The sequence below is a fragment of the Lithobates pipiens genome, unplaced genomic scaffold (genome assembly GCF_037356315.1).
Source record: "Lithobates pipiens isolate NorthernLeopardFrog02 unplaced genomic scaffold, aLitPip1_a1.2 Scaffold_25, whole genome shotgun sequence".
Lineage (NCBI taxonomy): Eukaryota > Metazoa > Chordata > Amphibia > Anura > Ranidae > Lithobates > Lithobates pipiens.
Genome location: NW_027507787.1, coordinates 109,944,976 through 109,954,128, shown reverse-complemented (window position 1 = coordinate 109,954,128; position 9,153 = coordinate 109,944,976). Strand labels below are relative to the sequence as shown.

Sequence of the window (9,153 nt, the reverse complement as noted above, 5' to 3'; positions counted from 1 at the left end):
ACTCAATCCGACGGGCAAAATCCGATGGATTTGGTTGCCAAAATCTCCGATCGTGTGTACGTGGGCTAAGAAGCACCTCCCTGTAAGCCGTTTGCATGTCTAGATAAGTAATAGGGTTCTGGGTGGAGGCATAGCGAGCCTCCAGCTCCCTGGCAGATGCCTCAGCTTCCGCCAAAGTATTTGCCGAGTCGTGTCGGGCCCTAGCTATAGAGGATTGGTATGCCCCCCTAATGTATGCCTTAAACGCATCCCACACATTAAGTTCTGAGGCCGAACCCGCATTTGTTAGCCAGTAAGTCTGGATATGTTTAGAAATCTCCATCTCCACCAGCGGGTCAGAGATCCAATACCTAGATAAGCGCCAGATTCTCTCCGTGGGGGGAGTCAGCATTTGAAAGGTACATAGCATGGGGGCATGATCCGAGATGCCTCTCGGAAGCATGTCCACCACCCGCACCCGTGAGAGAATCCCGCCACTAACCAACACCAGGTCAATCCGTGACATAGCTCTATAGGAGGTGGAGTGACATGTATAGGCCTTCTCCCCCGGGTGTCTCCACCGCCAAACATCAATAAGGCCATAAAGGTCAGCTCATCTCGATAGCAGGGAGTCCACTCCACCCCCCAGGGACATCCTATCCAATGCAGGGTTTGGTACCATGTTAAAATCACCCGGGATAATAATGGTATCGGTGGGGTAACTAGACAGGAGGGGAACCAGTAGCTTTAACAGGGCAGTGGTAACCGGTGGTGGGATGTAAAGATCCACAATTACCATTTCCACCGTGTCTATAACAGCATGCAGGATCACATTTCTGCTCCCCGGGTCCAGTTGGACATTCAGTATTTCAAACATCAGGGATTTATGTATCAGTATACTAACCATTCCCAGGTGGTCTCCCATCTATGTACTAACCATTTCAGACCCTGCTTAGCATCCGATATCAGGCGAGATTGGGCACATTCAGGGTGACGTGGCTGTAGGTGATCTTGCTGGTCACTCTCAACCCTCTTGACAAATGCCAAGATGGTCACCTCGGCAAACAAGCAGAAAAAAAACAGGTCGTCGACACCAACAACATATTAAAAAAAAGCATACGGCACCTGGTATTCCCAAGTAGTCTCCCATCAAGGTACTAACCAGGCACAACCCTGGTTAGCATCCGAGATCAGACGAGATCAGGCACATTCCGGGTGATGCGGCCGTAGGCGATTTTGCTGGCCACTCCCAACCCTCTTGACAAACACCAAGATGGTCAGCTCGGCAAATAAGCAGAAAAATAAAACAAGTCGTCGACGCCAACAACATGTTAAAAAAAAGCCTACGGCACCTGGTATTCCCAGGGGGTCTTCCATCCAGGCTCTAACCAGGCCCGACCCTGCTAAGCCTCCGAGATCATATGAGATTGGTTGCTTTCAGGGAGATGTGGCCGTATTCAATCACTTTGGGCACTCGCAACCCTCTTGAAAAACGCCAAGATGTTAACCTTGGTAAACAAGGGAAAATAACAAGTCAACACCCAAAAAAAAAAGACTTGCACTTTGAGTGAGCAGTGGGCGGTGCTTCCGACATCACTCAAGGAAGTGACGTTGGCACAGCACTTCTCTGTTCTGCCCGCCTGAGAGGATCAGGTAAAGGGCTGCCGCATGGCAGCTTACTAATTCTTTATTATTTATTCAGCGCCGCCGCCGGTACCCCCTCCACATCCACAGGGTGACTATGGTGGTCGCACTTGGCAGCATACCCCAACCCCCTTCACCCCCCCCCCCCCCTGCTAAACAAGATTTAAAGAAAAAGTGTTATTATCGGTGGCCGGCAGCATACAACCCCCCCAAGAAGCTATAAAAAAACAAGGGTTATTAATAATAACCCTTCTTTTTTTAAATCTTCTCGGGGGGGTATGCTGCCAACCACGATAATAACCCTTATTTTTAAAATCTTGTTTAGCGGGGTGGGGGGGGGTAAATACTGCCGACCACCGATATTAACCCTTTTTTTAAATCTTGTTTGGGGGGGCAGGTATGGGGGTTAATGCTGCCGACCACCGATAACAACCTTTTTTTTAAAATCTTGTTGGGGGGTATGCTGCTGACCGCAGATAATAACTTATTATCGGTGTTTGGCAGCATACCCCCCCCAAACAAGATTTAAAAAAAAAAGGGTTATTATCGGTGGTCGGCAGCATACTCCCCCCCAAACAAGATTTACAGGTTGTAGATATGTGCGATTTACAGGTTGTAGATATGTGCGATTTACAGGTTGTAGATATGTGCAATTTACAGAATGCGATTTACAGAATGCAGATATGTGCTATTCACAGGTTGTAGATATATGTGATTTGCAGGTTGTAGAAATGTGCGATTTATAGGTTGTAGATATGTGCAATCTACAGGTTGTAGATATGTGCGATTTGCAGGTTGTAGATATGTGCGATTTACAGAATGCGATTTACAGAATGCAGATATGTGCTATTTACAGGTTGTAGATATGTGCAATTTACAGGTTGTAGATATGTGCGATTTGCATGTTGTAGATATGTGCAATTTACAGGTTGTAGATATGTGCAATTTACAGAATGCAGATATGTGATTTACAGAATGCAGATATGTGCGATTTACAGAATGCGATTTACAGGATGTAGATATGTGCGATTTACATGTTGCAGAATGCAGATATAGGCCATTTACAGGTTGTAGAATGCAGATATGTGCGATTTACAGGTTGTAGATTTGTGCTATTTACAGAATGCGATTTACAGAATGCAGATGTGCGATTTACAGAATGCAGATATGTGCGATTTACAGAATGCAGATGTGTGATTTACAGAATGCAGATATGTGCGATTTACAGAATGCGATTTACAGAATGCAGATATGTGCGATTTACATGTTGCAGAATGCAGATATGGGCAATTTATAGGTTGCAGAATGCAGATATGTGCAATTTACAGGTTGCAGAACACAGTTATGTGCGATTTATAGAATGCAGATATTTCCAATTTACAGGTTGCAGAATGCAGTTATGTGTGATTTACAGAATGCAGATATGTGTGATTTACAGGTTGCAGAAGGCAGATATGTGTGATTTACAGGTTGCAGAATGCAGATATGTGTGATTTACAGGTTGTAGATATGTGCTATTTACAGGCTGCAGATATGTGCGATTTGCAGAATGCAGATATGTGCGATTTACAGAATATGATTTACAGAATGCAGATATGTGCTATTTACAGGTTGTAGATATGTGCAATTTACAGAATGCAGATGTGTGATTTACAGAATGCAGATATGTACGATTTACAGAATTCAGATATGTGCGATTTACAGAATGCAGATATGTGCGATTTACATGTTGCAGAATGCAGATATGGGCAATTTACAGGTTGCAGAATGCAGATATGTGCGATTTACAGGTTGTAGATATGTGCTATTTACAAGTTGCAGATATGTGCGATTTACAGAATGCAGATATGTGCGATTTACAGAATGCAATTCAGAGAATGCAGATATGTGCGATTTACAGAATGCGATTTACAGAATGCAGATATGTGTGATTTACATGTTGCAGAATGCAGATATGGGCAATTTACAGGTTGCAGAATGCAGATATGTGCAATTTACAGGTTGCAGAACGCAGTTATGTGCGATTTACAGAATGCAGATATGTGCAATTTACAGGTTGCAGAATGCAGATATGTGTCATTTACAGGTTGCAGAAGGCCGATATGTGTGATTTACAGGTTGCAGAAGGCAGATATGTGTGATTTACAGGTTGCATAATGCAAATATGTGCGATTTACAGGTTGCAGAAAAGGTGCCTGATGTGGTTATGCACAAGATAGCCATGATTCATCTGCTTTAGTAGAGCCCAGTGTATAATGTGCAGCCTGGTATATGATGTTGATTCAATAAGGGGTGTGGCTTGTGATAAGTGGGGGGGGCAAATCTGAGGGGTGTGGTCTTGCGCCCCCCATCCTAAAACTTCACCAGCCGCCACTGCCCAGGAGGTCTCCCTTTTGTTAATAACCAGGTCAGACGCTGCTCAGCCTCCGAGATCAGACAAGATCGAGCACTTTCAGGGTGATGTGGCCGTAGGAAATCTCTTTTGGCACCCTCAACCCTCTTGACAAACACCAAGATGGTCACCTTGGGAAACAAAGGACAAAAAACAAGTCAACGCCAAAAAAAAAGAAACCTACAGCACTAGGTATCCCCAGGGGGTCTCCCACCCAGATTCTAACCAGGCCCGACCCTGCAAAGCCTCCGAGATCAGACGAGATCGGTTGCTTTCAGGGAGATGTGGCCTTAGGCATTCCCTTTGGGCACCCTGAACACTCTTGAAAAACGCCAAGATGGTCACCTTGGTAAACAAGGGAAAATAAGTCAATGGCAAAAAAAAAAGAAAAAAAGAAGCCTATGCCACCTGGTATTCCCAGGCAGTCACCCATCCAGGTACTATCCAGGCCTGACCCTGCTTAGCCTCCAAGATTAGACGAGATTGGTCGCTTTCAGGGTGATGTGGCCATAGGCAATTTCTTTGGACGCCCTGAACCATCTTGACAAACGCCAAGATAGTCACCTTGGGAAACAAGGGAAAAAAACAAGTAAATGCAAAAAAAGAAAAGAAGCCCAGGGGCCTGGTATTCCCAGGCGGTCTGCCATCCAGGTATTAACCAGGCTCAGCCTCTGCTTAGCCCCTGAGGTGAGACAAGATGGGGCTCTTTCAAGGTGATGTGGCCGTAAGCCAATCTTTTTGGACATCCTCAACCCCCTTGACAAACACCAAGATTCACCTTGGGAAACAAGGGAAAAAATAAGTCAACGCCCCAAAAAAAATTTTTTTTAAAAAAAAGGAAACCTACAGCACCTTGCATTCCCAGGCGGTCTCCCATCCAGGTACTTACCAGGCCCGACCCTACCCATAGGCAATCTCTTTAGGCACCCTCATCCCTCTTGACAAACGCAAAGATGGTCACTAGGCCCGACCCTGCTTAGCCTCGGAGATCAGATGAAATTGGGCGCTTTCATGGTGATATGGCCCGTAAGCAATCCCTTGGGCATCCTCAACCCTCTTTGACAAACGCCAAGATGGTCACCTTGAGAAACAAGGGAAAAAAACAAGCCAACGCCAAAAAATAAATCAATAAAGAAACCTACATCACCTGGTATTCCCAGGCGCTCTCCCATCTACGTACTAACCAGGCCCGCCCCTGCTTAGCCTCAGAGATGCGACGAGTTGGGGCACTTTCAGGATGATGTGGCCGTAGACAAATGCTTTGGGCACCCTCAACTCTCTTGACAAACACCAAGATCCTCACCTTGGGAAACAAGGGGGAAAAAAGTCAACGGCAAAAAAAAAAATTACGGCACCTGGTAATCCCAGGCGGTCTCCCATCCAGGTACTAAGCAGGTCCGACCCTGCTTAGTCTCCAAGATCAGATGACATCGGACGCTTTCAAGGGAATGTGGGTGTAGGCAATCTCTTTGGGCACCCTCAACCCTCTTGACAAATGCCAAGATGGTCACCTTGGGATACAAGGGAAAAAATCAAGTCAACGCCAAAAAAAAAAATAGAAGCACTTGGTATTCCAAGGCGTTCTCCCATCCAGGTACTAACGAGGCCCGACCCTACTTAGCCTCTGAGATTGGGCGCTTTCAGGGTGATGTGGCCGTAGGCAATCTTTTTGGCCATCCTCAACCCTCTTGATAAACTCAAAGATGGTCACCTTGGGAAACCTACGGCACCTGGTATTCCCAGGCAGTCTCCCATTCAGGTAGTAAACAGACCGACCCTGCTTAGCCTCTGAGATTAGACGCTTTCAGGGTGATGTGGAAATAGGCAATCACTTTGGCAACCCTCTTGACAAACGCCAAGATGGTCACCTTTGGAAAAAAGGGAAAAAAAACAGGTCAATGCACCAAAAAAAAAGAAGCCTACGGCATCCAATATAGGTACTAACCAGGCCCGACCCTGCTTAGGCTCGGAGATCAGACGAGATTGGTTGCTTTCAGGGTGATGTGGCCATAGGCAATCTCTTTGGGCACCCTCAACTAGTGATGGACGAACTTCCGACGGGACGTTTCGCGAACGCGAAACGCGAACGGACACAAACGTTCGCGAAAACGACCGTTCGCCGCGGGCTCCATTGACTTCAATGGGAGGCGAATTTCGCAAACCTTTAGGTCGAATTTGCGGCCACGGGGTAATTATTAGGGGGTAGCACGTAGTCCCACCACCTGGACAATAGCATAATACATGTATGAGGTGAATTTGGGATCGATAACTACAAGCATTTTTTTTTTATTTGGGAAATTGTTCTGACAATTCAGGACTATGGAGCTAATGAAGGCAATGGAGGAGAGGGAAGGTCAGGGACCAGGGTAGGCAAACAAGAGGGTGCAGGAGATACAGAGCACTGACAGCAGCACCGTAATACAGAGCACTGACATCAGCACCGTGACATACAGCGCTGACAGCAGCTCCGTGACATACAGCGCTGACAGCAGCTCCGTGACATACAGCGCTGACAGCAGCTCCGTGACATACAGCGCTGACAGCAGCTCCGTGACATACAGCGCTGACAGCAGCTCCGTGACATACAGCGCTGACAGCAGCACCGTGACATACAGCGCTGACAGCAGCTCCGTGACATACAGCGCTGACAGCAGCTCCGTGACATACAGCGCTGACAGCAGCTCCGTGACATACAGCACTGACAGCAGCTCCGTGACATACAGCGCTGACAGCAGCTCCGTGACATACAGCGCTGACAGCAGCACCGTGACATACAGCGCTGACAGCAGCTCCGTGACATACAGCGCTGACAGCAGCTCCGTGACATACAGCGCTGACAGCAGCTCCGTGACATACAGCGCTGACAGCAGCTCCGTGACATACAGCGCTGACAGCAGCTCCGTGACATACAGCGCTGACAGCAGCTCCGTGACATACAGCGCTGACAGCAGCTCCGTGACATACAGCGCTGACAGCAGCTCCGTGACATACAGCGCTGACAGCAGCTCCGTGACATACAGCGCTGACAGCAGCTCCGTGACATACAGCGCTGACAGCAGCACCGTAAGCAGCCCCAGGAGGAAGTCAGCACAGCACAGGGATGGTGTGATCCCCTCATAATAAGAACCCCCAGGAGGAAGTCAGCACAGCACAGGGATGGTGGGAGCCCCTCATAATAAGAACACCCAGGAGGAAGTCAGCACAGCACAGGGATGGTGGGAACCCCTCATAATAAGCAGCCCCAGTAGAAATATGACACCGCTCAACCTCTTCAAAGAGGAGGGTAGGGGCATATAGTACGGTGTGCTTTTTTGGGTCAGGGAAGTGAGCCAAATGAATTAAGAAGGTCTGTGTGCTTGATTCCAAAAATTGTTTATAGACATATACATGGTCTACTGATCACATGTGTTGAATTCCTCCGAGATCCATGCCTCATTCATTTTTAGAAATGTGAGGTAGTTAACACTGTGGTGAGCTAGGCGAGTACGCTTATCGGTCACAATCCCCCCTGCTGCGCTGAACGTCCTTTCGGACAGGACACTGGATGAGGGGCAAGCCAACAGTTCGATTGCAAATTGGGCAAGCTCTGGCCAGAGGTCAAGCCTGCCCACCCAGTAGTCTAGGGGTTCATCACTCCTCAGAGCGTCCACATCGGCCGTTAACCCAATGTAGTCGGACACCTGACGGTCTAGGCGTTCCCTGATGCTGGATCCGGATGACACCTGTCGATGGGTCGGCTGAAAGAATGACCTCATATCCGAAGTCACCAACACATCTTCAAACCGGCCTCTTCTTGCAGGCGCTGTTGGATTGGTACCCGCAAATCCTTCTCTGGGAGTGGGAATTGCTCCTCTGCCAGCGCACGCAAAAGCAGAATGCAGCATTTCTCGAAGCAAGGCCTGGAAGTGCTGCATTCTGACAGCCCTCTGCGACGGCGGTAACATTTCCGCCATTTTGTGTTTGTACCGGGGGTCTAAGTACGTTGCCACCCAGTACTGGTCCTTGACCCTCATGCTTTTTATACGGGGGTCCCTATTAAAACACTGGAGCATGAAGGCCCCCATTTGCACTAAAGTGGAAGCGGTGTGGTGGCCTGGCTCCTGCTCATCATCCAGGATAATGTCGTCCTCTTCATTCTCCTCTCCCCATCCTCGCACAACAGGGATCCCAGAAAGGTTTAAAGCATGCTCTTCTTGCTCCTGCTCATCCGCCCCGGCACCATCCTCCTCTGACTCCTCATCAGACTCCTGTTGTTGACTTGTCTCAGATAGAGTAGCCCCCCCTGGGAATTCATCCAGCATTGCGACTTCCTCATCTTCCCGCTCCTGCTCCTCCACAGCCTGATCAATGACACGACGCAATGCACGCTCCAGAAAGAAGGCATAAGGTACCATGTCACTGATGGCGCCATGGCTGCGACTGACCAGTTTGGTGATCTCCTCAAATGGCCGCAGAAGTCTGCATGTGTCGCGCATGAGCAGCCACTGGCGCGGTGAAAAAAAACCCAGCTCCCCAGAACCGTTTCTTTCGCAGAGTTCATACAGGTAGACGTTAACTGCACGTTTCTGCTGGAGCAGCCTATCAAGCATATAGAAGGTTGAGTTCCATCGCGTCGGGCAATCGCAAATAAGACGTCTGACCGGCAGATGGTGTCGCCGCTGAATGTCAGCAAGGCGAGCCATGGCCGTGTAAGATCTTCTGAAATGGGCCGAGATTTTCCTTGCCTGCCGCAAGATGTCCTGGACCCCAGGGTATTTGACAAGGAATCGCTGCACGACCAAGTTTAAGACGTGTGCCATGCACGGCACGTGCGTGATTTTGCCCTGTTTCAATGCGCTAAGCAGATTGGCACCGTTGTCACACACCACTTTACCAACTGTCAAATTGAGCGGTGTTAGCCACTCATCTGCCTGTGAACGCAAAGCTGAAAGGAGTGCCGGGCCAGTGTGGCTCTTTGCTTCCAGGCACAACAGACGCAGCACGGCATGGCAACGTCTCACCTGGCATGTGGAATAGGTTCTGGGGAGCTTGGGCGGTGCAGTGGAAGAGACGCTAGCAGCGGAAAAGGAGGAGGCAGCTGAGGAGGAGAGGGAGGAGGATGGAGTAGGAGGAGGAGAAGAAGAGTCAGGCCTGCATGC

General features: G+C 48.6%; 3 pseudogenes; all 3 read right to left on the bottom strand.

Moving 5' to 3' along the window:
- Positions 1-1,092: 1,092 nt before the first annotated feature.
- LOC143932566 (5S ribosomal RNA) lies at positions 1,093-1,211 on the bottom strand (annotated as a pseudogene).
- Positions 1,212-1,319: 108 nt separating this feature from the next.
- On the bottom strand, positions 1,320-1,438 carry LOC143932179 (5S ribosomal RNA; annotated as a pseudogene).
- Positions 1,439-4,411: 2,973 nt separating this feature from the next.
- On the bottom strand, positions 4,412-4,530 carry LOC143932692 (5S ribosomal RNA; annotated as a pseudogene).
- Between the last annotated feature and the right edge of the window lie 4,623 nt (positions 4,531-9,153).